Source organism: Ailuropoda melanoleuca, unplaced genomic scaffold (assembly GCF_002007445.2).
Source record: "Ailuropoda melanoleuca isolate Jingjing unplaced genomic scaffold, ASM200744v2 unplaced-scaffold7626, whole genome shotgun sequence".
Lineage (NCBI taxonomy): Eukaryota > Metazoa > Chordata > Mammalia > Carnivora > Ursidae > Ailuropoda > Ailuropoda melanoleuca.
Genome location: NW_023251903.1, coordinates 1 through 7390, shown reverse-complemented (window position 1 = coordinate 7390; position 7390 = coordinate 1). Strand labels below are relative to the sequence as shown.

The 7390-nt window shown below is 38.2% G+C and overlaps 1 pseudogene; it reads right to left on the bottom strand.

The window, feature by feature from the left end:
- Positions 1-870: 870 nt before the first annotated feature.
- LOC109488773 lies at positions 871-1809 on the bottom strand (annotated as a pseudogene).
- Positions 1810-7390: the final 5581 nt, after the last annotated feature.

Below are 7390 nucleotides of genomic sequence, written 5' to 3'. Positions count from 1 at the left end.
CATTGCATCTAAAATTATGTCACTTATCACCTCTTAACTTTTTTTTTTTTTAAGATTTTAACTCCAGTAAGATAACGTACTGTGTAATATTAGCTTCAGTTTCTGGTGACTCAACACTTCCATACAATCCCTGGTGCTCATCACAGGGGCACCCTTTAATCCCCATCCCCTATTTAACCCATCCCCCACGCCCTCCCCTCTGGTGACCATCAGCTAGTTCTCTAGAGTTAAGGGTCTGTTTATTGATTTGCCTGCCTCTCTTGTTTTCCCCTTTTTGCTCCTTTGTTTCTTGAATTCACATATGAGTGAAATCATATGGTATTTGTCTTTCTCTGACTGATTTATTTTGCTTAGCATAAAACTCTCTAGCTTCATTCATGTCATTGCAAATGGCAAGAATTCATTATGTTTTTATGACTAAGTAATATTTATATATGATATCTATATATCTATACATATATATTAGATTTATACGTATAGATTTCTGTATACATCTATGTATAGATTTATATAATGGTGTATTTATACCATACCTTCTTGATCAATTCATCTACTGATGTACATCTGGGCTCTGTCCATGTTTTGGCTAATGTGGTCTGTCTTACTGTATTGCTTAGGTACTTGTATTATTGAGAATATCTCTGCCCTTTAGACTTCTGTTTAGAAAAAATAAATTATTTGTAACAAAAAGGAAATAAAGAAAGAAAAATTGCCACAAAATCAGAGTTTTGGGGAATATATAATTATTTTGTCAAATCTCTGTTGTTTTAATTTTCTAGATTAATGTAATCCTGTGTTCAATCCTGGAGTGACATTGTTCTCAAGGAGTGTACAAGGTGAAATTAAGCAGCAGGACTAGTAAGAACTTTGTTACATTTCTACAGAGCAGAACCTCTGAATCACTCCGCTCAGGGCCCCCATCACCTCCTCGTTTCTCAGGCTGTAGATGATGGGGTTGAGCATTGGGGTCAGGATGGTGTAGAAGACAGCCAGGACCTTGTCCTCTGTGGGAGATCAGAAGGATCTTGGGCATAAATAAGTGTAAGCAAAGGGTGCATAGTAGAAAGTGACTGCAGTGAGTTGGGTGCTGCAGGTTGAATAGGCCTTCCTCCTTCCCTCTGTGGACTGCATGCAGCAGATGGCAAGGAGAACCCGGCCATAGGAACATGCAATGCAAATGGAGGGAAACACAAGGAAGAGGGCGATGCTCACAAACACTGTGTACTCACAGACCCAGGTGTTCATGCAGGCCAGAGTCACCATGGCGGGGACATCACAGAAGAAATGGTTGATGGCTCTGGATCGACAGTAAGGGATATGTAGGACATATGCAGTGTGGGCACAGGAGTTGATTGAGCCCATGTTCCAAGATCCTGTTATCATCAACACACACACTCTTTTGCTCATACGAATGGGATAATGGAGAGGAAAGCAAATAGCCACATAACGATCATAGGCCATAGAGACCAATATTAAGCCTTCTGCACCAGCTAAAGTAATGAAGAAGAAACTCTGAACTCCACACCCAGTGAATGAAATAGACTTGTTTCCAGACAGATAATCAGAAGCCATCTTGGGGACAATTGTGGAAATGAAGTTCAGGTCCGTGAAGGAGAGCTGACTAAGTAGAAAATACATGGGTGTGGGGAGATGGGTGTCCAGGAGAATGAGAATGATCATGGACAGGTTTCCAAACAAAGCCATTAGGAAAATGAGAAAATTGAGAATGAAGAAAAACAGGACAATTCTTGACGGTGGGAATAACCACAATAAGAAGAAATCAGTAGATGTTTGGTTAATGTTTTCCATGGAACATTAATTTAGTTTTTCCTAGAGAGAGACACATATTAAGTACAGAAAAATAATCTCTTAACTTGTTATTTTAGTTCCACTGTAATTTATTTAGGACACATTGAAGCTTTTAAAAACTTTAAGAGCTTTATCTTCAACATATTTTCAATAAACAACTTTTACCTTGTAGATTAAATCTTGGTGACACATACATCTATCTCCAAAGTATTTCATAGAAATGTGTACATTAGTAAGAACAATATATTTCAGTGACTTTATTAAGATACATATATTTTACTCTTCTAGGTAAATTTAGTTATTAACATCAGAACTTATACTTTTTAAATATGCATTGTAAGTCAATGTAAAAGCATAAATTACAGACTCATACTTGAATACATTTCACGACCCTTAGGCAATGATTTTTTTTTCTTTTATAATTAAGTCCTAATATTTCTGAAGCTATAGCAGTCTATCACGTCATGCTGTAGGCAAATATCTTTTTTTTGCTTGTTCGTTTCTTTGTTTTCCTTAAAAGCTTGCCAAATCAAGTTTTTTAGGTGCCAACCATAATTATCTGCTTCTTTTTCCTCAGAAATCCACAATGGATAGTTATTGACAAATATGATTTATATGAAGCAGTTTCTTTCACCTCTCTCAATATTCAAATGCTTTAGGAAACTCTTTACCTGATAACTTATTCTAAAATTTTATTGTAGTTCCCCTGAATCTGCTCAAGCTCTCTGAAAAGACCTGTATTGTGTTCATCTGCTTCTCAATAATTATAGGATATTATTCTTTGCTTTATGACGCCTTTACTTATCCTGATTTACCTCTTGCTTTTCTGTATTTAAAACTCCTTCTTTACTAGATAAGCTTGAGTGTTTAGCCCCAAATTTATCAATCCTCCATCATAAAACTCAACTAACATTATAATAAGTAAATCTGCATAAATTTAAAGAAAGTGGGAAAGAGAGTAGAGGGTGAATCAGAGGTGAAAAGCTTAGGAAACTTCAGGGAGAAGAAATTTTAAGGCACAGACACTTAAAAGGAGAAGGAGAAATGGCAGTTTGAGAGTATTCTAAGTGAGACTGAGTGGAGGGAATGTTCTCCAGAAGGAATACCATCAGTGAGTAAAGGCCAGCATGTTATGCCTCAAAAGGATTGTAGTGCTTCAATCTCATATAGTTTTCCAGGATCAAAGCCATCAGACTGTTGAGGAAGTCTTTATATGATAGACACAAACACACACACACACCACACAAACACACCCAGACACACACAAATTGAGGTAAAAATGATTGGCATAGGGGCGGCTGGGTGGCTCAGTTGTTAAGCATCTGCCTTAGGCCCAGGGCATGATCCCAGCGTTCTGGGATCGAGGCCCACATCAGGCTCCTCCGCTGGGAGCCTGCTTCTTTCTCTCCCACTCCCCCTGCTTGTGTTCCCTCTCGCTGGCTGTCTCTCTCTCTGTCAAATAAATAAACAAAATCTTTTTAAAAAATGATTGGCATAGGGGCCCCTGGGTGGCACAGCGGTTAAGCATCTGCCTTTGGCTCAGGGTGTGATCCCGGTGTTACCCGATCGAGCCCCACGTCAGGCTCCTCTGCTGTGAGCCTGCTTCTTCCTCTCCCTCTCCCCCTGCTTCTGTTCCCTCTCTCGCTGGCTGTCACTATCTCTGTCAAATAAATAAATAAATAAATCTTAAAAAAAAACACGATTGGCATAAATGCAAGACCTTTACATAAATCTGATGTCTTCAAAGAAATATGAGAAGTTGTTAAATCCAAAGTAAAACTATCATGTGTTCTGTAAAGTGAAGTGTGAAACAGCAATAAAAGACTTCTGGAAATGGAAAGGATAATAATAAAATAAATTTAACGAAAGTCTTAAAACATAAGTTGGTGAAAATTCACCAGAAATCAGCAACAAAACAAAGAATTTGACATTTAAAACAGATAAGAAAATGATATGAAAAATCNTGACCCACCGTATACTTATGGACATTCCTGTAACTGCATATGACATGATTTATTTTTGATGAAACATTTATTTATTTTTAAGTTAATAGTACTATTCAAAATATTTTTTTCAGAACCACTATATATGAACTACAATGTTCAAAGATGATGCAAAGAACACACACACACACAATAAATAATCTAGTATATGGTATTTTCTTGAAAATACTAAATATTGTCTCAAAAACATTTTCTTGGTAATTCTCAATACCTAAATTCTTGAAAGAACTAATGGTAATACGAGAAGAAATATATGCAGTAATGTCTATAAAATACCATCATGTTTCACAATAGTGTTATATATTTTATATGCAAACAATAAATTTTAGGAGATGGAAGAATGCTACTGATGCCTGTCCTCAAGTAAAACTTGGGATATATCTATGTTGACAGAATGGGGAGAGAATGGGTAAGGTTGATGATGTAGGGAGGGGATGACACTTCATCCACAATGACCTGAGTAACAAATTATAGCCTAGTACTTGGGATTTAAGAATCAAGCATTATGGGCACCTGGGTGGCTCAGTTAAGCTTCTGCCTTTGCCTGGGTCATGATCCCAGTGTTCTGGGATGGAGCCCTGCATTGGGCTCCCTGCTCAGCGGGAAGCCTGCTTCTCCCTCTCCCACTCCCCCTGCTTGTGTTCCCTCTTTCACTACCTCGCTCTGTCAAATAAATAAATAAAATCTTTTTTTAAAAAAAAAGGAATCAAGCATTAGAAGATGAGCATATTGTTTAAAATATTGAGGAAGTGTTGGGAGAAATTGTAAAATAATTTGAATTATTTGCCGTGGGTATCAAGAGGAATGGGCTATGGGATCATCATTTTACCCTGTGGTTTGTTGATGCCATGTCCATGCATTCTTGGAATAAAATATTAAAGTGATATAAAAGTTATTTCAGTTAGTAATGTCCATGTACTGAAATTAACTGCAAACGTGAATCTACAAATCAGTGAAATACCTACAGCAGGGTTCTGGGTCTACAATTGTGTGCTCACTGTCAACTTGCAGAGGAAAAACTGGGAGACCTGGTTTTGTTTTTATAAGTTAAAGAAGTATTGCATCTGGCATGGAAGCCACAATAGATACTGAATATCTGTTTCAAGGTCTAAGGTAAAGAACTGTATGTTTATGTAAAACTAATGAGATTATTTCCCTTTTATTTTAATTTTACCTAATGACATAATGACATCTAATCTGTTTACACACTATTTGCAAAAGATTTACAACTGCCTCAGGCATTTTTAATTTTTTTTATTTTAAATTCTTTATTTAAATCCAATTTCGTTAAGATATACTGTATTATTAGTTAGAGGGTAGTCTGAACTCAAGGAAACAAACTGAGGTTGCTGCCTCAGTCTTTTAAACTTCACTAGAACTTTTGGGTTTGGCATCAGCATTACTGACAATATACATGAATATACAGAAAAAGGGAAAGAGATGGTTTCTTAATTTGTTGAAGAACTGAGGCTTAAATCTGAACAAGGTCCATACATGGCAGAGAAGATGGAACTATACACTTTCATTGGCCATCCCCAGTGGGTGGAAACTAACATATGTCCACATTTGTGCAGAGATAAATCTCATTTAATCCTGACCAATGGCTCTTGAGGTTGCTACAACCATCAATATGGTTACAGATATTTGCAGATGATAAATCAAGTTTCAGAGATTTAAGGGAATTCTTTGGTTTTCCTGTCTTAACTTAGATGCTAGATAGATGCAGATATTTATATATTAACTTTTTGTTTAAAATTGATCCTATCTTATCACTGAACATTTTTAGGCAACAATTATGAAATAAAATGGCTATTTTTTATCTGCTCAAAACTAAATGGGAATTAAAAGAAAAATATAAAAGCTACTAATTAAAAATTTACTATAGATGAAAGAGAGTCAAGAATGTATATAAGTTCCTTCTTGCCTAAATAAATTGGGTTAGTGCTTATATAATATTTATTTCAAGATATTTCTTGTTTTCTCTTATTTGGAGTCTTAATCATGTTTTCATTGTTCCCCGCAACAATACAACTTTAATCAATGGTTTAGAGAATACACACATCACTCCCAGATCCTCTTTTTTTTTTTTTTAATTTTATTTATTTTTTTGACAGAGACAGCCAGCAAGAGAGGGAACACAAGCAGGGGGAGTGGAAAAGGAAGAAGCAGGCTCCTAGCCAAGGAGCCTGATGTGGGGCTTGATCCCAGAACGCTGGGATCATGCCCGGAGCCAAGGGCAGACGCCTAAGGACTGTGCCACCCAGGTGCCCCCACTCCCAGATCCTTTAAATGAACTCTCATCCATGTCTTGCCCCAATACCAAAGTTTCCTTATGTGATTTTTCTTACAAAGAAACATCCTCCTCTGTATTATCTACTCTGTAAAATGCTTTGTAAATGCATATATTCAGTTCATTCCTACATCATAATGAGGAAAATTGTCTAAATAATGTCATTTATAAATAATTTGCATATTACCATTTTTAATTTAGGTTAATAACATTTAATAAGCATTATTTATGTCGCAGGTATTCTCTTTCCTATGTTTCCCATGTTTCTATTCAATTGCAAATAAAAGCTAAAACATCTCACTGTAGTGATTCACATATTTACAGAATAAATAGAATTTTCAAATATAGGATAATTATTATAAAAATGAAAAAGTGGATTCCAAGTAATGAAAAATAAATTATTCAAAAGTATATAGTTGTTTTTTTTTACACTTTTCCTGATTTTAATTGTTAATTAAAAAACATAAGAACATTACGGAATGGAGGTAAGTGTAAAATGAGATTAACAATATCTCTAGTTGGGATATCAAGAGGATTTACTAGGAGCTAACTATTGAGAGCTAGTCCTGAGAAGTAACAGCAAAGCTTGATCTCACTGTGGGTCATCCTTCCTTCATCCTTTGAGGAAGGGTGGTCAGGGACGCTAGTGCCCAAGCCAGTAGGGCGCCTCCTCTGAGAGGACCTAAGAGGGAGGAAATCTAGGAAATGGAAATGGGGAAATTGAAAGCACCAAAAACAGGCTTTGCCTGGATCACAGTTTACCCGTGTAGTCTTCGCTGTCTTCTATGAAGACAGTGACGCCCGCTATAATCCTGGATGATGCTGTTGCATTTTCTCGATGAGAATCAACCAAGGAAGGAGGAAAGCCCACCTTCCACTCGAGCTTCTTTGCCTGTCGTCTCCCATGGCAACCGGGGAGGAGGCGTGATCTAAGGGTTGGACCCGCCCCTTTCCCTACAACTCGAGCCACGATTGGTCTGGAGGCGCGGCGGCGGCGGCGCAAGGAGGCGGGCTTAAGCACCAGGAGGCAGGCTTAAGCTCCCCAGCTCCTGCTGGGCCGCGCTGCCATTTTGAGTTGTGTGGGTTTCCAGGACGTTTTAGAGTGTGGCCTCGCCCTGGGAGGTTCCGTAGATCACAGGCCAGAGGCCCGCGTCCGAGTGTCAGGTTGGAGCCGGGAAGCGTCCCTGGGGGTAGCGGCCGCGGGGGCAGGATGAGCTCGGAGGCGGCGGACCGGGAGGCGGCCACCTCCAGCCGGCCCTGCACCCCGCCGCAGACCAGCTGGTTCGAG